The 24,105-nt window shown below is 33.6% G+C and overlaps 1 pseudogene; it reads left to right on the top strand.

Annotated features, from left to right (window-relative positions):
* The first annotated feature begins 10,751 nt into the window (after positions 1-10,751).
* LOC119642071 lies at positions 10,752-18,345 on the top strand (annotated as a pseudogene).
* Positions 18,346-24,105: the final 5,760 nt, after the last annotated feature.

The raw sequence follows: 24,105 nt of genomic DNA, 5'->3' as shown, positions 1-24,105 counted from the left end.
GGCTATGTTCATCTGAAACAAGTTGGTATTTTCAATGTTTCTTCTTGCATGAAAATCAAGTTTAGATTTTACCCTCGCTAAGGATATATTAAAAATTTATTCGATTTATTTAAACCAAACTATTGAGATCGGCCGTGTTGTACCTTCAACACCTATTACTCCAAATTAAAAGTGTATGCAAACTTGCATGCAATCAGATGCGAATTTCTTAGATTAACTGATGTGAATACGCCCAGATTTGAGTAATGTTGTGATTTTTTTAAAACTTATCTTACTCCAAAGAGAATATACGTTTTTGACTACCGTAAATAATAGAATCGAATCACTTATATTTATGTGTCCTGTCGTATGTCTGCCTCTTCAAATCACGATCGTGACCTCAAAATTACGTATGAAAGCAAAGACAGATCAGGAAGATAGGTGCAAAAGAGATCGAATGGAAAATAAAAATTCACTCCCACCCGCATATAATAGATATGTTACTTCCTAATATGCTCAGGTGCTTCATTCACATGAACGAACCTTATTACTCGTACATTCGCTTTATGTTATTAACTTTAGTTGTTTGTGCGTAAAGGAAATAAAATGAATTCAGATTCAGGAAACTTTTCTTACCTATTATTTGTTAAACAAGTTTTACAGAAACTCTTTGTGAGAGCATGTTTGACTTTAAATGTCTGTAAATGCAAGTGCAAGAAAATGAATTTTAAATATAAACAAAACTTTTTATTAGTAGTTTAGTTTTGGAAACTAATAGTTGAATATAATCAACTGTATGATATTAAACCCGCATGAGGAGGTCAATGAATGGGTATTTTCGCTGCGACGCACAGGCTTTAACTTCCAACAAAGCACGCTATTCTAATTCTTGCTGTATACTTCTCTGCCAGGAAATTATTCAAATTGATGTGAGTATAGCGTAGCATTTGCGATCTCCTATTCTATTATTGTGCTGAGAGGACGACATCTCTGGGTAGTCACGCATTATAAAAAATACAAATACATGATGGACTCCGGCCTTTCCCGGTATAAATAGATATTTGTGCAGATAGAAAGCAACATTTAGCAAAGAGAACTAAACTACAAACTGCCACAATGTCGTCAATTGTTAGTTTTTGAAAGTAGAAATCAGTTAAAAAGGTGCATCCTTGAATGATTAGAGTTGGTGATAGAAAAGTCACAATTTTTCTAGTTATACAATTTGCGTCTTTACATAGGACAGATTTTAATTAGTTTACTGGGATTAGTATTTTACGATAACGCTATAATTGCAAATTAAGGGAGTTACATAACACTTATTTAAAAGTTTCGAAAGACTTGTTATGCTTCCCTTATGTTTAGTCATCTCTAGTGCTATAACCATTGATCTTTTTGGGACAGGACAAACAGCTGTCAAGTTTTCAATCAGTTTTACAGAGTGAAGTAATTCGAACACGAATGTGGCTTTCGTATTTTTTCCGTTACTAGCGTCTGAATGCTAGTGATGTTGAGCCGAGTATTCCTAAATATACGTGAGTTCTAAAATGAAAAACTCCATACGGAATAAGTGGGACGACACAACATTTTAAAAATATTTCCTCAATCGTTAATTAGGTCAATAAGAATGGTTTCGTTTATATATCGCAGTCATCCCTTGTTAGAATTAGGTTTGTCTACATGCTGTTAAAGCGCTAACAACTGTAGACTATTTTTAGAAGATCGAAACCTTGCCTATATGGATATTTTTGCATCGCTCTAAAACCTGGAACGTCCATCGCAAAATATTTATATATATGTATCAGATCTTAACAAGACCTGTGGCCCAATGTGCGGTGCAACTCGCGATTACTCCATTATTGTAGAAAGCATTGTAAGCAATCGTGCTTTTAAGTTCGTTATTATTTATTAAATTCATTTTCTCCTAAAAGCACGTTTCGGTAAAGTTGAAATTAATTTATTATTCAATTGTAGTTGTTGGCTTTTACTTTGAAAGATACGCGTTACACGTTTTATTTAACTTTCACGGCAAGATACGAGAGAATAGCACAAATCAAAAACATATATATATATATATATATATATGTGTGTGTATGTTTATGTTAGGGATGCATGTGTATGTTAGGAAGATAGAAAGAGAAAAAAATTAATCTTGTTTTAGTTCAAATTCGTTTCACCTTTCTCTCCGAATTTTACTCATTTTACGCAAACATCATTTGAAAATCTTTTTATAAATTCATTTAGAAAGAGTAAGAAGTGCAAGCTACCATACTCTTAATTTTCTTTTTGTTCTTGCTGTTTTTTTGAGTTTGGAAAGCAGAGCCACATCTATGCGTAACCGATTTAACTGGGTGTAGTGAAGTGAAGTGGTTTTGGAAGCCAGAAAAGCTTTTTAAAATTCTCTTACTGTAGAGCATTAAAAAAAGGGAAGCTTTCATTAATTACTTATAAAAACTAATCGAAAATGATATTCATGTATTAGCGTTATTGTTGTCATGCTAATCGTTTTCTTACAATGGTAAGTATTTTAATAATATGGCTGACGTAAAACTGATAGCTAGGCCTGTTACTTATCCACATTTTTTAATATTTCTCGGCTTTCAGTGTAATAGTGCCTACAAGATTAGCTTCACTAGAACGAAATTCCGTGAATTACGACATTCGTTTTTTTTCTCCCAGAATATCTATATCGTTAATATAGGAAGGTACTGAATGTTAGGGAAATTATTGTCCAAAAACTTGAAAATTTCTCGTTTTTTCGAACGCTTCTCTTAGAGAACTTTTTGTTTCCCTGAAGACGCTCTTCAGTCCGCAGAGGAAAAGTCAAAGATATTTAGCAAATGCTTTAGACTTTGACTCCAATCCGTGGCATTCTGTTCTACATTTGTCATAAAAATTTTAAAAGTTTATAAAGCCATTTACTTCCTTCGAAATTGTGTCGTAACATCGACTTTTTTTAGTTTTTTGCTCACTACTCATTAACTTTAGCAGATAGTTGTAGAAAAAGTTGAACGTACATTTTGTGAGCGATGCTGTATTACTTGCACAAAAATGAGAAAAATTGACTCAGCATCTTTATAACGCGCACAAGCAAGCTGCAAATATAGTACACATTATCGTAATTCTTATTCAGTTTTAAATTCGGAATACGCCTAAGCATGTCCTCTCTTTCCCTCTCTTCCTCTGTCGATCTGTTAGTCTGCTCGGTTGTTTTGTATCTGTGGTAAACATTCTTCCGTTCGCATGAATGAACATATCGCCTAAAAATTTGCAAAAGAATTTTAAAATGAATCAAATTTTTTAAAAACGCCCACACGTCTATTTAACTATTAAAGCTGTGAACATCTGTTCTTTCCGTGTTTTTTGCTCGTCGCTCATAAAGTATAAATTTCACCTTTGTTTTGAAAATAGAAAAAAGTCAATTGTGCTCGCCCCATATAATGGAGTATGAAAATATATTTAGTTTTTTTTCCGTTTTTTTGCTCTTTTTAGGATAACGTTGAAGGGTATAAAAGGTTCGGCCACCAACGAATATAATTTTCTTATTTCTTTTATACCGTTTTAGTTATTTGGTATTTATAATTTATTTCAATGCCTATTTAACATTTTTGATAACGGTGCGATATTGCTTCCATATAAGAACAATCGAATGAATCCTAATTGAACCAGGTAAACTTAGGTATCCGATTCCTTTTACCAAAATGAGTTTTCATTTCTTCGTTAATATAATATACTGTATTTATTATATATTACCACTTGTAAGCCCTTTATAAAACCTTTTCTTTGTGGTAAAATCAGAAAATAATTAAGTTTAATAAAAAAGCCGAAAGTGTTCCCATCTTTTTTATGTTTTTGAAAAGGTATTAATAATTTAAAAACCTTATAACAAACAGGAAAAAGAATGACAAAAAATATGAGCATAGTTAAACGTCTACTTTATGTAAGGAAGATTTTTTAAACTATAAGCTAAAAGAACAATTTTCAATTAAGCGCTTATAATGAAATTTCCGCAAATTACTGCGATTACCTGCGCACAAGTGTATTATGCACATCAGGATCTCTTAATTCTTTTTTTACCCAGGGCAAACAATCAGATTTAAGTTTATCAAGGGTTTAACCGGGAATACTTCATTGCTTAGTTTTACTTTAATTTCGATTAGAAGGAAATTTATGAAGGAAGACATTCAGATGTTATGGAAGGAAAATATTTCGAGAAAATATATATTCTTTGTTGGGGCTACTTTATCAACTTCATCAACTATCCTGAACAAACTTTCTCGATTCGTTTCATCATTATTGTATATTGTTTCACTAACTGAAATCGTCTATTTGTGGCCTTCGGTTGGAGAAAACGGTAATTAAAAATCCTTACGATAAGCATCCGCCCCGCGTTTTTCCTATCTTACCTGTTGCACACGTCTACAACTCATTGAACCATGCTACCTCTATGAATTATGACTTGTTTGTCTAGCATGGAGTGTAAATAAGTTAATTCCAAGAATTTTATAACAACTACTCGCTTTATATTATCAAGCAGGAAGTGAGTTTCAGCTTTTTATCTTTTTAAAACGTAAAAGATGAGAACGTGGAGCCTTATCAGCAAGATATATATCATAGCATCAACTTGCGAACGGTGTTTCCTTTGTACAATGGGAGGTCTACTACAAAAAAGGTGCATGATATTTCGCTATAAGCGTTCTTTACTCAAAGTATCGTCCAACTACCTTTACTGTCAGCATATGAACTCTATACCGTGGCTCTAACTAACCTTCTGAAATCTTCTTCCAGAGAATGTATTAATGTGGTCATAAGCTCTATTTAGACAGACGATAGGTTCTGAAACATTGTAAAAGCACAGTCTAGAACATTGTGATCATAGGCTAAAAGTGTAAGACCGTTGCAAATTTTTCCAAGAGAAATTTTTTTGCCATTTAATCGACACTTTGAATTTTTTAGAATAGGAGCAAAAAAATTCATTACTCGTAAAAAAATTTTGCTTGAAATTTCATGACATATGAAGAAGAGACCAAGAGAGCCATTTGGTGTTAGGAGCAATTGTGACTAGTATGTACCTGAAATAGTCCTACATTTACTTTATGAAAACCTTTAATACTGCAAATATGGAAAAATGCTCACACAAACTTATACGCGGTTAAATTTTCTTTTTTTTTCATTTTTTAGAGGTTTTATGCTTATTAATTATAAGGTAAACGGAATGTCTAAAATTATTCTCTACATTTCTCAAATGAATATGCACCATCTGTCTGGAACTCCGTTAATTCTAAATTAATGATGGTGGATGTTCCGAAAGGATGGATGCACAAAAATTTGTTTTTAACAATACCATCGAAATGGGTATAAAAAAAAAGCACGTTACGTACAAGGCGACAAACTAAGTGTGTTAATTCTAGATGAATTATGGTGGACATTTAATACATAAAATCTTGAGGGTTTGGAAAAATCGGTTTCTTTGAGGTTATTGTCATTATGAAAGTGACCTGAGAAAAAAATTTAAAAACCCAAGTCTTAAAGCAGTAGCATACGAGTCAATCGGCTTTATTGAAAAATCTACCGCACTTGAGATTTGAATCCACGGGCATTGAGTTGTTAGTCGAAATATTTAGCCCGTGATTAGAATGAAAGCTTTTTTAAAACAAGTTTTTTATACAACTTACTTTATTTCCTATCCTTTAATTATCATGATGGTGGATAAGTGAAATTCGCCCGTAGCCGAATATGAATTTCTTACTTGCTCAAATCTCCTATGTGTTGTACTAACTATGTACAACTGCCTCGACTATTATCTACCATTATCGCTTCTTCCAATAAAAAAAAAATTATCAAAAAAATCTTATCCTGTGTCTTAGCCTATGTAAGTGGTTTGAGCCAGTATCGGCTGGTTTGCTTCAGTTATTCTTATTTTGACACTTTCGTAATGGCGAATAACTCACGGTACACGATATCCAACTCTAGGGGGATGTGCTGTGTTCAGTGTAAAAATCGTTAATGCTTTGATTCAATAATTCATGTCGAAGTCATTGATCTTTACTTTCTCCAGAAAACACTTCAAAGTACCTTCGCAGGATAGTTAGCGTCGCTTATTCATATTTTCCGGGCCTGTAAACAATTTTTTGATATTCTGCGTTCAAATGTTTAAGAATTTCTGTTTTAGAAGTTGGTATAAATATATGAAGCAGCACAAGCCCATATCCACACAATTTTTTAAAGAAACATAGTGGGCCAGTATATTGGAACGTTGGTTAGCATGAAGGTGCCAAAATAAGCCTATAGCTTGAACAGTAATTACCTGAATATACAGAGAGACGAACACTTTGAAAATGAAAATATGGTTGCACAAGTATATATATGTAAATACATGCATACATACAAAAAGAATATATATTGATACGTGTATATATACGTACAGCTTATTACCTGGTACTCAAACACATACCTAACTTAAAACAACAATAAGAAGAGAGAAAAAAGGGAAAACATGACCTACAACACGACAACAACTTACAACCACAGAAAACATATCCTCAACAACACCGTTTAACACTTTTGCCGAAGGAAGTAGTGCGTACATGTTATGTAGATAAAATTACCTTACACGCATGGGCATATACACAAACAACATTTTTTTCTTTCAGTTAAATGACAACGTTTACCTAAAGTTCGGTAAGCACGGATTTCCGTTTAAAAAAAGTTCAAGCTTCCGTTAACAAACATACCAAACGCTTCATTTACAAGTAGATATAAAGATGACCCCTCTGCCAGTTATATATATAGATATAAGCAAATCGCTTTATTGGTTTATTGATTTGTAAACTTTCCGTGCGTAGATATGTAAAGAATCGTTTTTTACGCACCTTGAGCAGGAAACTCGAGTAAAATAAAAAGAAAAAAAAAAGTCTGTTTGAAATGTTTATCAAGCAGAAAATCTCTAAACCGTACTGTATTCCGCATAAAGTCAAATTTAATTGGCTTTTATATCCTGACATTTGTACTCGTTTGTTGATGACGTGTAGGAGCAATGGTAATCTATGTTAAATTGGGTTAAAAGTGTTAAGCACAAATGCAAATCAATAAGGTGTCCCGGGCTGATGGTCAACGCTTTACGTTCTTTATTACGTTTAATAAGAATTGAATTTAAATTAACTTTATGCTAACCGTAAGGATTTAAAAAATATTTTAAAGAAATGTTGAGATTGTTCAAATATTTTATATACGGAGAAACTCAGTTATTGGAAAAATATACAAAAACCATAGAATTTAATTCGTAAACGCGATTCTTTAGTCAACGCAAAAATATTAGAGGAAGAACCACCTGACTTGAAAAAGAAATACACTTATTTATCATATCGCCGCTAGCCTTTAAATAAAACTCCCTTAAAAAATTATCACAATTGTGATATGGGAGCCAAATACGAGTGCGCACGTGATTTGCAAGCGAGCAAGTCTAGGGCAAAATCATAAAGAGAGTTATCTGTCTTCAATAATAAGCGCATGATGCAAGTGCTAAACTATTATTCAAATTTCTTTACTTTTTGACGAATTTCCTGGAATTTCAGCGCTAGCACAAAGGTGGGCTTAGCATCGCTTATTACTGTGCACAGTTACAAATTCTTGGAAATGATTCTCTAGAGTGACGTAATTCAATTGCGTTGTCTTTATACTTGCGGAACAGCAAAGACTTTTAAACAAGGGCACAATGTAACCAATTTTGCAAAGTTATTTGACTCGCTTTCTACGGAAAAGCTATAAAGACTGAAGGCTAAAACCAAAAGGGCAACTAGGCCAGCAAATTCTTCCAGTTCAATTTTTATGAAGCAAAAAAAGAAAAACAAAAAACATCACATACATGTATGGATATAGATGTAATTTAAGAAAAGGCTATTCATGTGCAGCAAGGCACACTTAGAGCGGCGGTGACGGCGCCGTCGGTCGACGTACGAATTGGTGGGGGAAGACGATAGCGTTATAAACAAACATAGACGAGAAAAATATTAAGTCATGACACACTACGTGTGCATCTAAATAAAAAAACAGGATAAATAAACAAAAAAAGAAAACTTTAAAATGCAACTTCAAGTATAAAACAAAATGGATCGAAAAAATGTTCTAATAGTTTTTGTTTCTCTTAAAAGATCGTATAAAATATAAATACATATACATGCCTACATTTATATATATACATATATATATATATAAGATGGGTAGTTTACGGAAACTTTGAACGAACATCACATGTTTTCGAATATTTTAGGTTTTATTGACTGAGTGAGAGACGAAACCTATGGTAAAGAAATCAACAATTTGGTGCTCAAAATTTGTGGATGGATAATTAAACACCTTGCTGATGCTGCTCAAACGCGTTATATTCATAAGCTAGCTGCAAACCACCATGTGGTGTGTTGTTTGCCGGTATTCCACACACATATTGCGTTCGATCAGTAGCAGCTATTTCAATGTGACTACCATCACCACCAGTTCACTTAAACCGTGACTCACTTTAATATTCAGTTGAACTTTCGATTTGTTTTTTTTTCGTACTAAAAAAATGTATGCACATGTACAAAATGTCACAGGTCGCAAGGTGGCGTCAAAATTTAACTAATCGATCCTTCTATTTAAGTTCATATGCTTTTTCTGGAAAGTTGTTGTCAATATTAATCGTCCAATTTTTAAAATAAAATCAAATAGCAGGGGAAAACAAAAAGCAGAACAAATTCTTAAAGTTCGCCAACGTACCCAAAACGCTTTAGTTCGTATTTTTAGAAACGATATGATATCCTTTTCTGATTAAATCGTGATCGAGCTAATTATATAAAACTTTAATTTAGATTTATGCTTTCTTGAATAAGCAATGCCATCGTTTTCTTTTCGAAGAATAGTAAACGAGATACTTCGTGAAAAGTGATTTTGCGATCTTTACGAAAAACTCTCGTCCTCCATTTATTCTGCTTTCAGGCTGTTAGAGGTAATTAAAGTTTGAAGTAAATTCTCGTTTCTATAAACACTGAATTACTCATCTAGGTACATCTTCATCAATGCAATCGGCAACTTAACTGAATTATCACTAATTATCGCGCTTACAAAAAGAAATATTGATCAATAAACATTAGTGAATGCGATTTTCGTCAATTTTTCTTGAATAGTTGTCATGCCGCAGTTTCAGCTTTTATCTCGTCATTATTCTTAATGATGCGGCCCACGCGAACGCAGCGTCAGGCGACCCATTTCAAGGGAAAGTAACGACTTGAAGCAGTTTTTATCACAGCGAATACAATTTACTTATTTTTTTATTTTATAACATTGTTAATGGAAAACTATGCTAGAGTAGATCCTTAGTGGTTTTTTTTTCAAATTTACCTGAGATTCAACGCTTAGGGAGGCGCTTCAGGGGTCCTCTAAAGTATATATAGTCTTGATAAGTCATGAATCCATCTAAGTATGCTCATCTGTCTGTCTGCCTGTGTTATGTTTCTGATAAGTACTCTCTTGGTCACAGATACTCATGATAAAAAAGGAGATAAAGTGGTCCTAACGATTGCAAGAGGGCACGATGGAGGAGGAATTTGAGCATGTCGTCGATCGTAATCTCTATGTCGACTGTATTTTGGATGTAGTGTTTCGTAGGGCGGGCAAGACATATAGAGTATTTTCCTGTTTCGATCCTGATATATGCACTCTGCTACGTTACAACCAAAATCGTTACCCGGTTATGTTTCTAACTATTGGAGTAACAGAGAAATATAAAAAATATTTAGATCCGCGCGGCAATCGTCACGTGGGATTTGACTCTTTGCCGAATCAGTTAGTTAACATAAGCCTCCATAATGGTTTCGTTTTCAATGTGATGTGCATTGGCGAGATAAGTTTAGGAAAATCTACCTTAATGAACACCTTATTCAATACCAGCTTTGAATCAACGCCTAGTGAGCACACATTGCATACTGTTAAATTGAAGGCTCATACATATGAATTGCACCATTTTCAGAAGAATTTATAACACAACCGGTAAAATGTAAGTGATATCTAAAATGTACCCATGTATTGTAATTCAGATGTATAAACTTCTAGGGCCGTATGCAGAATGTACGTTCTTTGGTATGGTTTTCATGCACAATTTTCACATCCGGCGCGATGCAATCCTTCAAAGGTCCAGTCGTAATGATGCACAGGAATGTTACTTAAGCTAAGTTCTCTCTTTGAAGAAATCAATTTTCGAGAAACAAAGAAAGAAAAATCCATTTGTAAATGTTTATGTTAAATAAAGAAAAAAAGTCGTCCAATAATTTAAAATAATTATCAAAGAAATATAAAAACAATAAAATAGCAAATAGGAGACACCTTAATATTTTCTTATTCTGGGGTGCGATGATCAGAGCAATAATTACGTATGCTCGCTCGTTTAATTAAAAATACTGGCAATTACCCGAAATTAACTTTGTTGGCTTACATTGTTAAAGAACATTGTGAGGGTAGTGATCATCTTTAGTCGCAAGCTCTGTTATTTTTGTTTTCTATTTATTTATGTAAACAATTCATAATAGTAATCAGCTGTAATTTGAAGAACATTTTTGGATTAAAATTATAAAATTGCATTACAGCCTTACTTCTTTATTTTGTTTTATAAGCGCTATTACGGGCATTGTTTCTCTTCTTGTTCTGTGTTAATTTCCTAAGAATATACAAATTTTTTGAGATTAAATAAACGATTTTGGTTATTTTGTATTGAAAGAGTACCGTTTGAGATATTGAACATAAAAATGTGCGATATTTTGAATAAATTCGACAACAACGGAGCTGTGGGTAACGATTCAGAAGACATTATGGCTTCACCATCACAGAACAGTCCTATGGCGAATGTTAGCACCAATTCTGTGCCTTCAAATGTCGGCAATTCATCGAATAGCGGAACAAATACTTTAGCAAGTAATAACAATAACAGCAACAGTAGCAATAACGGGGCTGGAAGTTCAAGTAACACTTCCGCCACAAGTAAACCTGCAACAGCAGCTGAAAGTCAGCCGATAAGTCAGTTAGAAAGAATACTTGAACGTAAACATAAAGAATTGTTTCTTATTTTTTGTCTATAGACTTTAACAAAACCACGTTTATTGGAGTTGGTGCCCGAAGTTGATATTTCTGCTCAGCTGGATGAAGACGTTGAAGAGCTTTTACTACAGGTAGTAAAGGTATAGCAAAGGTAGAACATGCAACTTAACCTCCTCTGGCGCTGTTAGCTTAAGCAGTAAGTCCATTTTTTGCATTAGTATCAAGTGTGTCTGTATAGGTTCTTTTAATTTGAATATTGGTATCAGGTGGGTTAAGATATGATCGCTGTATTCCTTTTGGCTGCTCATTTCAGCTATAATTAAAACGTAGGGCAACACAAACGGTATCACAAGACAATTAACAAATTCCTTAACCAAATGTGGTAGTATGGAATGCAAATTAGCGCGATGGGGTAGAGTAGGAATAATTTGTGGCAGACTTTTATAGAATTTAGATTTATTAAGATTATCCCATTGGTAGAGAGAGTCTAAATAATTTAAAGTCTTAACACCCACATCGTGGAATGAAATTTTTTTCAGTTCATGCAATTTCGTTCTTAAATGTGGACTTGGATGCAGAAGCGCAGTAGCAGTCGCATTAGCAATTTGCCTCTTAAAAATAAGAGGTAGTGTGCGTGTTATCAATTTATAAACAAACAACCATTTGGTTGCGTTTCGGTTGTTTTTCGACCATTTATTCTCTGTTCAATGTAAGCCTCGCAAAAATGCACTTCCAAGCCTTTGTTAGCCTTTTAATATGCAACAAATACGCATAGCACATTCACTAGTGCGTTTAAATCGCCTTGCATTGAAGATTTAACGATAGGTTCCATTTGCTTATAACAAATTATGTACGTGCTTTACTAGACGCAAAATCGTACATTAAAAGAAAATATAAAAAACATGAATAAGGCGTTCTTTCTTGTTGAAAACACTATGCTAGGAGCAGAGAAAAGTGGACAACCTGCTTAATACGGTTGAACAGAGATTGAACATATTTTATTCAAGTTTTCATAACTATGACTGTAAGTGTACGCTGTAATATTTTCCTCCATTAAGAGCGTTTTAAGGACCACAAGGTATCATCCATAAGAAATGTTGAACATATGGGGAATTCAAGAAAGAACAGCACATGTCGAAATTCGCTACACGTGCAATTGTTGGTCAATTTCTTTCTCACTTATAACAAAATTTGACTAACCACGTTAAACTTTTTACGTTTCTTTCTATATGCATCAAGTTAAAAGTTTGCAAAGTAAAATGCAATTAAAATGCAATTTAAAGCCAAGTCATGAAGACTATAAAGAAAAGATACATGGGTATCTCTTATGACTAGCGACGGGTCACAACGCGTTTGTTACCAAAAAGTTGATTTATCTATATTGGAGCGACTTTAAATCTCCTTACTTGCCGAATGTCTAATCTTCTAAACATTCTCCATAAAATTGATTAGTTGAGGTTATGTTCACCCCCAGCGTCTACGACATGCTTAATATATCCTAAACTTGCCTAAAGATGTTTGCGATCAATATTGAGATTATGTCGGACATTTCTAAAAACTGAATGACGATAGGTGGACATTATTAATAATTGTATCTCAAGGATTACTACGCTAAGATTAAATTTGAAACAATTAGCAAGTATTTACACATTGGCCAATTGTCGCCTCCCATTTATAATAAATAATATTATAATATCTACATAAAAATTTTAAAGTTGATATACTATAAAAAAAATTGCGACGTGATAAACGTAAGCTCAAACTTCATTTAAAAATTATTACTGATGAAGTTTGCACTAGGCAACAAACTTTGAGTTGGTTGGAATCAGCAATTTCCATGGATTTATCGTAAGCTTAGGTGAACAAACGCTTAAACCCAACTGCGCTCGTTTCCCTAAAACGTATTCATGAATATGTATGTGCTATTTTGATTTTCGTGTAAATAGAGCTTAATTATAATATATGCGCATTAAAATAAATTTTTACTCTCTGACTTTAATTTGTAGCAAAAATAAAAAAAATCATTTCTACGCTCACTGTATGTTTGTAAATAACAACCGACACTGATGTGGTTAAATGTAATTTGACAAACTTCCGTTTACAACGCATTCTTAATAATAATACGAGGAATAAGAAAAGTATAGCTTTATTGGGCTGCTTTCCAGAGCAATCTGACACTGATAAAGCCGTAGTTATATTTGAGAAACAAGCCTTTCGCGAAAGCGAGGTTGCTACTGAATCGGAACAATCTGGACAACAATTATTAGAAAAAAATTGCGAGAATAATGTAAAAGATACTTCTCTGATGTCATATTTTTGCGGCGATTTAAAAGTTCAAACAGAATTCATTAACGATATTTATGGAAGTTATCAATGCGTTCCTCCAGTTGAGCTCAGTGGTTTCTTTACGACGTGCATGTTAATGAAAATTTTCGTTTTTACCTTTGCTTATTTTATAGGTTTCTTACACCTACATTTTTATACAAATATATGCACAATTATTGAGAAGTGTAAACAATCATAGACGCTTATTCTCAGATGTTTGGAATTTTTATACAAATTATTGAGAATCACAGACGCGTACTTTCAGTTGGTTTTATACGTTTACTCTCCGATGCAGGCTTGCTGTATGTAAAAGTGACACCAATGAATTTACGTACACCTTCACATGAACTTGATAACAATATGATCGCTTGTTCTCTATCATCATTAGAAGATTCTCTGTCTGATACGAAGATATTAGCTTCAAATTTGACAGAAAATGAAATTTTTAAAAATTGAAAAAAAAGCAAATTTGACGAAGAACGGTCGCAGGAACATTGTCCGCCTAATATTATAGCGTAATGATATTTAGCTTTTTAGTTTGTTTTCTAAAGTAAAACACTAAAGTGGTGACGCACATCAACGTTTTTCAATACGTTGTCGGTTATTTTCTAAGTCTTGCAATTTTCTCGCTCGAAACTACGGTCGAATACTTACAGAACATGTACAGCATCTAATTCAAAGTCTTTGTTATTTACTATCGCAAATTGCTTTCATTACGACAGATATGATTACCTTTCTTTTTTTTAATTTTGTGTTCTGTGAGAGACTGACATCGATTGAGTCGACGTTTAAGACATGACAACTTTAACTCTGTCAAATGTATACCATGTTCATAAATAAAACAAATTGGATAAAATATTCCAAAGTAAGAATTTAAAAAATTAATATTGATTTTCAAATAAATTAAAATTGTTTAACTAATCGAAGCGCTTTTCTGTAATAATAGTCTTAATTGAATTCGTATTTAATAAAAACCCATAATCCTTAACTCAGCGCTTATTTAAGCATTGAAAAAAAAATGTATTGCTATTAGTGATGTAGGTTATTCATTACAGTTGTTGGTGCTGTTGTTCTGCTCGTTGCTGCAATCATCACAGTGTATTTTAGTTTGTTTCAATATTTAACTGTACGTCTAAGTATTTATCATGTATGCATTTTTGAATATATCTTAAAGCATTCAAAAACTCATTACAAAATTAATTAAGTTTTAATGACTGTCACGCAATACGCTCAGAATGCCAATCATAGTCATGTCATGGCTGACAGCTTGCTCGCGCTATATACAGAAATTTCCGACTTATTTATCGTCATCGCCACCATATTATCCTCTTAACTTAACTCAACTGTGCTCGATAGTGGTTAAATAGAGTACATAGCTATAGATATAGATGCATAATTGCTTTCGTTTCATACGGTGTATATTTTTTATGGATAAATAAAACAACTTCTCCGAGCTTTATTTGTGTTTTAATTTAATTATTAGGATCTTAAATCAATTTAGAAACATTTTGCAGTACCGAAACAACAGAAAACAACAAACAATAGAGGTATTCTCAATTCACGTTGCACTGCAAGCGTGTGATTTTAGCGATTTGCCCTATATTCAATAACAACGACGCCAAATTTGAAGTCATTAGCTTTGATCTCGTGAATAGCTGATACACAGGCGAAAATGTTTAAATCAGTTCCAAATTCGCTGCTTACCAAGACTGTATATATGTACTTTGTAAGGGGTGGATATTGGGGACTTTGGTCACGCGTATTCGCTGAGCAAATGACTCCTTGCCCAAACAAACACACAAACACGCACCTGTTCTGCCAACCCACATCACTAACACATGCCCACTGTTTCCCAACATGCGTAACGGTTGCCCTTTCTCCTCCCCTTAAAATAACAATACATATTCTTCCTAACTACAAACTCAATTCTACTCCATTTTCCGAGAAAAGTAGATTGATCGTAAGAAAGTATTAACAAAAAAAATTAACGCCACATCCGTATCTTCTTATCAATTCTTTCTTTATTATATACATCCTAATGAATAATTGAGAAAAGGATTATTTCAAGGACAAGTATTTATGATGCTGATAACAATTGAGCACGAACGTGCATAGAAATGGATACCCAAATTTCCAGGAAGAAAAAATAGAGTGCACTCCGCGTGGTACGACTATTTCACCATATTGCATATCAAAACACTCAAACCTTTAATGATCTTTTCTCAATTCTATTCTTATTATTAGCATTACCATCCGTATAAATACCCCCCTGATAGTGAAAAGAAAATCGGTGTTATGATCCATTATTAACGACAAAAAAGCCAAAATTGCTATTTATTCCTTTATAACCGTACATAAAAGTACTTATCAAGAAAAATTGGGCAACAAAAGGCAGAAGATAGGCAAGTTTCCCAATATTTCTATCCTATATTAGCAGAGTTTTTTCTTGACCTATTTAAGGGATAATTAAACCAACAAGTCGAGAAAACTTATAAAATTGTTACGTATTAAGGAAAATGGAAGTAGACGACAATACACCGTCTAAACATCAACATCAACATTGCATCAATATGCCGTGCAGGACAACAAAGTTCGTCATCTTTATACTATCTCAAATCCCGGAAGTTATTTCGGTTTCCGACGAAAATGAACTTGAAGATCTTTTATCAACGCAACCTAATTGATATTCTCCAGTGTCATCGACTCGAATTTCATAAAGGTCGGACTTAAATTGGGCAACAGTCTTCCAGTCTTCATAGAGAATAGAAATGTGGCAGTTACTTCAAAGCTGAACGCCAGACTACGTTGGGTATAAATCTCAATATTCCAATGAAGGCGTAAGCCATGGCCATAATTTAAATGATGGTCTCGACAACGAAGTTTCAAACATTAATATACTCGCAGTTACAATGGATTATCAATCATTTTTAAATGAGTTTCAATGTTGAAATTTTTGAAATCAACTTGGAGTTAATAAATTAAAGAATTATAAAAATAGTAATTAAAAATATGTTTTATTTTACTTTTCTGATAGCTAGAGCGATTATGATGTCAAAGTGTTAAGCCTATAAAAATAAGTTATAAACTGAATTTTGGTCATTTTCGTTAAACGTTTGATTGCAAAAAGAACTACATGCTCAATATTAGCAAAGAAAAAGACTCTGAACAGACATGAAAAACATAAACAAGAAATAAGAGGAGAAACATAAGATATATTTTACACACTATTATTCTAAAAACATTATATTTTTCTTAGAGGTCAAAAATATCCCAAATGGAATTAACCTACTGTAAATGTATTTTTTGAAACGAGGCAATGGAAAATTTGCTGGACCATTACTGCCCGGAGCTTGCGGGAGTCTGTCATCTAGGTTTATACCAAGATGGCTGGTTAAACAAGGAAAGTGGTAACCGTGTGACAAGCTGTAATATCTGCCAGATGAACGCGAACTGTTCTACACCCATTTCTGTGAAGAGTTCGCGAAACTCTGTGAAATAGCATTTCAAAAAACGAGCCTTTTACCCCCAATATGAGCGACAGCCTATCTACAAGGAATGCTACCAAACGTAAATGATTTTTTGAAAACAGTGCCTGAGCGAAAGTTCCTGCCATTGAGGTGTATTACGCCTCGGGCCAAGTTTTTATGATCAAAACAAAATACAAAACCCACCTGAGGACCAATAAGCACAAGGAAAAGGCATCTGTGTTTTTAGGAGAAAATGTATTCATCACATCTCCAGCGACATCGGAAAATTTGACTCTATAACAAATTGAGCAACTTAAGCGATGAGGTATCAATTGATAAATTTTTCGATGACATCCGAATATTTACACGCGAGCAAATTCAGACCAAATTAGATGAACTCAGCCTTGTAAAATTCTACTTGAGGCTGTTTAGGGAGTGGAATCAGAAGTGGTACTACCAATGAGGCACGTTTCAACGAACGTCGTTGCTGCAAGAAAAAGCAATGAAGTCAAAGATACGATTGACCCGCTTAACCATGTGCAAGTTTGAGTCCATTCCTGTGGGTTCACATGTACCTTTGCCAATTGATGCGAAAAACGCTGATGTCTACGGTTTTAAGTTGTGCGTATTAGCGGCTATGGCTTATAAGTTTGATAAACCAACTGGAGGAAATTACCCAGACGTGTTCACATGAACTATTGTAAAATTGGAAGTATTCGCGAGATTACCATTTAGTTGCAAAACATCCGAATTGATGTCTCTATTAAATTGAATTGATTTTTCTATTAAAAGTGGTATTACTCAGTGTACCTAGAGGTTGTTCGAGTCAAACAATAATTTTGGGCAAAATTACGATAAAATCAAGTCTAAAAATTTTTTGTCCTACACGAATGCAAACCTTTTATATGGTTGGGCCACGTCGAAGAAAGTTCTCTACAAAGCATTCTATTTTTAAACGAAACTGACGTGAAAGATTTTGGCATACTCCATTGTTAGCGATGGAAGTAGTGGTTACAGTTTGCAAGTTGACCTAGATTATCTGTCTGCTATTCATGGTAAACACGACTAACTTTCTTTCAGTGCAGTTAACAAAATTCTTCCCACTGGAATGTGTAAAAAACCCCTAGCAGATTTAACCCATAAAATGAATTATAAGTTTCGTTTAAAAAAACTGCTTCTCTGCTTGCAACAGGGATTGCAGTTGAAATCTATTTTTACAATAGCAAACGTTAATCAAAAAGCTGGGTTAGAGCCCTATATTAGTGTGAACACCAACAGTAGAAAAGTTGCCAAAAATGAGTTCGAGGAGAATTCTTGTAAATTGATCAATAACGCTGTTTATGGTAAAATCATGGAAAATGTTGAAAAGCGTAGGGATGTTCGCTTAATTAGCAATTATGAAGAGCGAAGAAATTCTGAAGGCTACAGAGCTCTCATAGCGAAATCCAACTTTAAGCGTATTAAGCGTGTAAATATTCGAACTTTAAGCTTATTGAAAAATCGCATTAAGTAAAATGGGAAAAGTGCATGATAAACCGATATATGTGGGGATAAATGCGCTGGAACTCTCTATATGACTGATGATTTTTACTACAAGTTTTTATTTAGTCAGGGGCAAAGAGTGCAGTTAATATATATGGATACAGATCTATTCATAATAGAATCTGAATGCAATACATGTGATGTTATTAAAAATAATCCTCACAAGTTTGGCACATGAGGTTGCCTCCCCGGCAAATACATAATATCATCCCTAATTACAAAAAAAGTATTAGGTTTGATAAAAGATGGGATAATAATAAAGAACAAGAAGCCAAAAAATTAAAAAGGGAAAAATGTGTAACTAACGAACTAAAATACACTAATTATAAACACTGCGTTATAAATAGAAATACTCTTTATGGTGAACAGACGACATAGGAAGCAGATCTCAAAAAGATCTGCAAAAAATTGCGTTCAATTATTTAGATGATAAACTATGTACTTTAGATAATAAGATTTCCATCCTAGCATGGGGAAATTATAAAATAGTAATCAGAAGACATAAATAGCAATGTGTAAATAATAGGTATATATAAAATAGTGTATATAAATCTAAAAAAAAAAAAGAAAATGAGCATTGAAAATTTTTGGGGGTTTTTTAAATTTAGACTTTAATATTAATCTTTGATCTTATACTTTTTTATCGAAGTGATTGAATTTTGTTAACCAATGAATTATGAGTTTCATCAAACCCCAATAATTTTACAAAAAAAGTTGCTTCCCTTCTTGTCCAATACCTTTTCCACCAAATAGACATTCTCGTCACGAACTTTTCGTACTCATTAAATGATCCTAATTTTCATTTTCCTTATTATTCTTAATGATGTAAGCAATTTACTATTTCTTACATAAACTCCGACTTTAAACTTTGATTTTGGAAAAGGTTTGGAAAAATTATATACAACTGGCAACATCTGCTCTTCGTAGTTAATCTCCACGTTCCAGCATCAAGTTTTATCCTATCTTCTCTTTGATTGAGAGACACGTCCATTCTTTTTATGTTTAAAATTACGCTCAATTTTGTCTACATTTGGATGTTCTAGGATGCTCTCTGGTTCCTCAAATTCATCCAATCTTGGTTATCTATTCATAGATTACCATTAAATGAATGCATTGCTCCCCGGCGAAACCAATGAAATCGCATTTATTATCATACAGCTATAAGACTGGTTGAAAATTTCTTGAAAGTGAAAAAATACATTTAAGTTTAGTTTTTAAGTTGATGGAATACTCTAAACTAATTTTTAATTTTTGGTTTTAAATTGATGAAATACTCTAAACCAAATATTAATTGATTGAAATTATATCCTTTTTGGTAAACGCGGAGTTTCCAGAGCACTTTGCGATAAGTAATCCATTTATTGAGACGACATAACAGAGTATTAAAAGTGACGTGATTTTTTTAGAATATAAACCCCAAAATTATATAAAATCAACTCAGTATTTAGCAGTGACTCATGAAGGTATGTCCAGCATAACTAAACCTACGTCCGCTTTTGTTGATTTCCAGTATTGTCATGGCAACCAGAAACAAATTTTTATTAAAGATTTAGCACACGTGAGTGAAAATTCTGTTGTAGGTAACTACTTTCTATTTAGACCTCCGTTCGGTGAAAAGAAATTAAATGGGAAGAGTAAAAATCAAAATCATTTTTGTGTTGCATTTATTCACGGTTTAAAGGCACGAAGTAATAGACTATTCCTGCTTAGGTGATATACTATTATTTTTGAATGGCCATGATTAGGATTTAGTTGTGTGAAGAGAGAAACAAAAATATCTTAATAAATACTTAAAAACCAAAGTGACATTCGTGAACTCTCAAACATCTCTAACGCAGAACATTTTTCATAGATCGTCGCACGCAAGAAATATTTCATCGAATTCAAAATATATAACTGTTTTTAAAAATCCTAGAAATATCCTACAGTTTCAAGATTTAGCGAGGTAAATTCATCTGAACTTATGGGAATGTATAAAGACGTGATTAGCAAACATCACAGTAATTAATTAGTCGACCTTACAGAAAGCGTAAATGATTTATTAAAGTACAGAAAGAATGTATTTAATTCGAATTTTTGCTATTTCTTCTGTGACCCTGGAGATAATTGTCTTAAAAAAGAGCTTAAAGCGATGAACATATGCTGTATATCCTCAAAACGTAAACGATGATAGCACATTGAAAAATAGCACGGAAAAATTAGAAAGTGACTTGGATGACAGTATTTCGAAAAATGAGTTTATGATGCCTGAAAAGTATTGTAAGTATTGTGCTTGTTTTGGTCCTTCACGCAGCCTAAACCCGTATGGTAATATTGCTAGGTATAAACATATGTACACATAAATTAGAATAAAGAGATCGTATTTATAAGAGTAGACGTTTGCGGGCGTGTATTAACATAGGTAACACATAGACGGATCATTAGGCTAGTACTCATCTGTACTACGCAATATTGTACCGCCGCGTGGAGAGCGCTGGGAAGTACAGCATTGTGATTAGGCCATATGTCAAGAAGAAGAAGACTTCCGTTTTGTTGGTTTCCGCTTCTTTTTGACCAAACCGCCGCTGAAGTATGGTAAACACCAGAAAACTGATGTCCATAACCATCCGTTAGGAGCGCGCTCGTAAGTGCAAAATTAGACTTAGTAGGTACAGGGAATCGTCCGTGCCGTTCGTGGGCAAGTGACGTAAGGATAAAATAAGGATTTTAAGTTTAGGAATATCTAAGCAGTTTTAGGTTTAGTCGTATTTTAGTTAAGGAATTGCATTAGAATAGGAATAAATATTGGAATTTCTTCTTATTAAGGTAAGGGCAATTGCAGTAGCCGCTAAGCCTACCCCAGCATTAATATCCAGTTAGGAATTTCTCTCTAAATGGGCTCCAGCCTTATATGGTGTCAGTGCAGGGACTTATTGTTGATGAAGCGATAAATTAGGATTAGTTAGGCAGTTCAAGAGCCGAAGATGCATTACTTACTAATAATTAAAGAAATGCCAAAACTCTAAAACATTTTTTTTTTAATTGACCGTGAAAGTAATTATTCGCGAAATAGAAAATGAAATTTTCGAAGAAAAGAGACGTGTGAAATGAGGAAAGGAAACAAAATTCCGGAGTTTTAAAATAGACAAGTAAATCAAAAAAAAACAAAAAAAACGGTACAAACAAAGTTCCAAAAAGGAAATTGAATTAGAAAAGACAACATAAAAACAGAACCGAAAGAACAGAGTAATAATACAGGAGTAATAGTAATATCTATAAAATGAAAAGAAGAAAAAAGACATTTACGTCTATATATATAAAAAGAAAAAAAGGGTATTTCGATCAATAACGGATAGTGCAAATAAAAAGAAAAAAAAAAAATCATCATCAGATCTATTCAACTGTGAAAAAATCTAACTAAGTGACGTACGTAATTTTACACCAAAAAAAAAAAAAAACGAAACAGCAAAAAAATTGTCTTGAACAGCAATGAATTGAACGTACAAAAACAATGCTAGCTTAAATTTCTGCCATAAGTAAGAATTGTAAATTAAATACCGCACACAAGTACAGAAATGGAAATACACAACCTAGATCATCGACTATTGCTTATGCGCAATAATATAGCCGAAAAGGCGTTTGAAAAAAAGACGTAGATTCTGTTGATTACGGGAAGTGATAGAGTAACCATCGTTGTGCACAAGGAAAAATTTTAAGTAAATTAAGTGTAGAATAAATGGTGAGTCGTATCAACTTTTGCGAGAAATAACTTAATTGATAGTACTGAAAGAAAAGAAACTGAATAATGAAAGACATTTATAATATGTGAAAATATAGAAAAGTTAAAAAAGGATGTAAACGGAAATGAACTCGTGGAAAAAAAGTAAGGAAAAAAAATTGGAACTATTGAAAAAATGTAGAAGGCATTTGGAGAAAAAAAAAATAGAAAAGCAGGGGAAAAAAGGGGGAAGAAACAAGTTAAAAAAAAAAGAAGAAATAAAAACGTTGGGAAAAATCTTAGGAAATTATTGGAAAAAGAAAAATCTTAGCAAACTTTCGGAGAAGAAAAAAAAAAACATGGAAAAAAATTTTTTGGTTCAAATTCCAATCGGAAGAAGATAAATTAGCACGAGGAAGCTAGGAAAAGCTGATTGGCCCGGGTTCCAACTAAATGATCATTTTACGCGAATTATCCACCTCCGCCTCCGAAAAAAAAGGAAAGCAAATTTTTGTGATTTAAATTGTCACTTACTGGTCGAAGCAAACAAATTTTTTTTGTAGTTATACCGTTGTGTTAAAGGGAAACAGTTTACAAACACACATAAATATTTTCATGCATAAACAGGATAGCTGCCGATGATTTAGACATTGCTGGTTCGTTGAGCATATAATCGAATTTAATTGAAGCCATATTTGAATTTTCAGTAAATATAAGTTCGATAAAAGGATTAGACACTATTTTTAATGTTGCGCCTACCTATTTCGACAATTTATTAAAATTCGTCTAACATTACAACTGTGCGCGTTCGGGATCTTACGAGCTTTCCACCTCCCAAAGTATTATTCTCATTTAGCTATCGATCCGAAATTACCATTCTAATAATTAAAGAAAATTTTGTAAAGAAAAAATATATATAATATATATATACGTATTACAGTAACGTTATTAGTAACCCAACACATATTTTATTGCCCTCGATACGTTGGGGTGTCCTTTATTTTACGGAAAATAAAAACGGTGGAAAAGTGTCGTGAGATAGACAGTATTTAGAATTGTGCTACTAACCGTTAGATTGTCAAGAACCGCAAATAATGTAGAAATATCAGAAGAAGTGGTCAACTAGTTTGCTAACCTGACCGCGAATTTACCGCCAGGGCAATCAGGAGGGCTAACATTACCCGATATTGCCGCCGCTGAGTTAGCCATCACTTTCAGACTATCATACCACCAATAAATAAACATGGTATTTTAGGCCTGAACCGACCCTATATGTCAGCGATACGCTCACTTGGAGTTGCCGCCGATAAATATGCTCATAATTCTATTGTCAGTGCATCTTTTAGTGCAACCATTCATGTACCGGAAAGAATTGCCATGGGGTCATCATCATGGCTAAATGCAACTGCATATAAATAATAGATCGTCAACAGAAATTGTCTATAAATAGATACTTAATTACACAGGTTCTCGAGATCCACTACAATTTATTGAAAGAGTAGAAGATTTATCCGAGGCCTATTAGACTGATCGGAATATTCTGCCTGGTACAATGGTGAGCATGCTAGAAGATAAACTACTCACATGGTTCAAGCATAATAATCCGCGATGGGCTGAGTGGGACGTTTTCAACGGGGGCTTTTTATGCTTCTTCCTGCCGACACGGCATCTCCAAAATCTCGAAGACGGAATTCGCGAAAAGACGCAGAAGCTAGAGAGATGTTCACTTACTTACCGGACGAGCCAAGGATAATCGTCTCTGGTTTTATTGGACTATTGCCGAGGACTCGAGCCGGTAATACCATGTATTAGTCTTCATAGATAAATTTACCGATAAGTTGCAAGGCATCATAAATATGGTACATAGGAACATGGAACAATGTAGTCAAGAACAAAAACGACATTGTAATCTGAGACGAAGAAAATGGTAACCCTAATTGCGAGAAGCATTGATTGAAAAACACCATCCGTTGTCAAAAGCTGCCGAACAATTTGCCGCTAAATTAGCGCCATGTTATGTGGGACCGTACACCG

The sequence above is a fragment of the Glossina fuscipes genome, unplaced genomic scaffold (assembly GCF_014805625.2).
Source record: "Glossina fuscipes isolate IAEA_lab_2018 unplaced genomic scaffold, Yale_Gfus_2 213, whole genome shotgun sequence".
NCBI lineage: Eukaryota > Metazoa > Arthropoda > Insecta > Diptera > Glossinidae > Glossina > Glossina fuscipes.
The sequence above is the reverse complement of the archived record's forward strand: the minus strand, read 5'-3'. Positions and strand labels throughout refer to the sequence as shown.